At 39.8% G+C, this 367-nt stretch overlaps 1 protein-coding gene across 1 annotated transcript in view; it reads right to left on the bottom strand.

Moving 5' to 3' along the window:
- get1 (guided entry of tail-anchored proteins factor 1) overlaps nucleotides 1-367 on the bottom strand; it is a 4828-nt gene that overhangs the window by 691 nt on the left and 3770 nt on the right. The gene's annotated exons all lie outside the window — the stretch shown is intronic.

The raw sequence follows: 367 nt of genomic DNA, 5'->3' as shown, positions 1-367 counted from the left end.
GGTTTACTCACCCTCGTGTCACTCCAAACCCATAAGACTTTTGTTCATCTTCAATACACAAATGAAGATATCTCTGGGAGATTTCTGTCCCTTCACTGAAAATCCATCACACCAAAATGTTGACGCCTCAAAAAAGGTCATAAGGATATTGTAAAACAAATCCATATGAATTAGCGGTTTAATCTAAGTCGCTTTACATGTTGAACTCGAACACATATGGGAAACAGATACTCAAATGTGCTTGTTTAATGTGAGAACAAACTGCATTTGTTTCTCAGGTGTCATGCAAGCACTCTGAGCTTTGAGTTATACACGCTGCATGTTCTAGATCAGGGATCCTCAAATCTGGCCCACGAGATCCACTTTC

This window comes from Sinocyclocheilus grahami, unplaced genomic scaffold (genome assembly GCF_001515645.1).
Source record: "Sinocyclocheilus grahami isolate Dianchi unplaced genomic scaffold, SAMN03320097.WGS_v1.1 scaffold841.1, whole genome shotgun sequence".
Lineage (NCBI taxonomy): Eukaryota > Metazoa > Chordata > Actinopteri > Cypriniformes > Cyprinidae > Sinocyclocheilus > Sinocyclocheilus grahami.
This window is presented reverse-complemented; position numbering and strand designations above follow the sequence as displayed.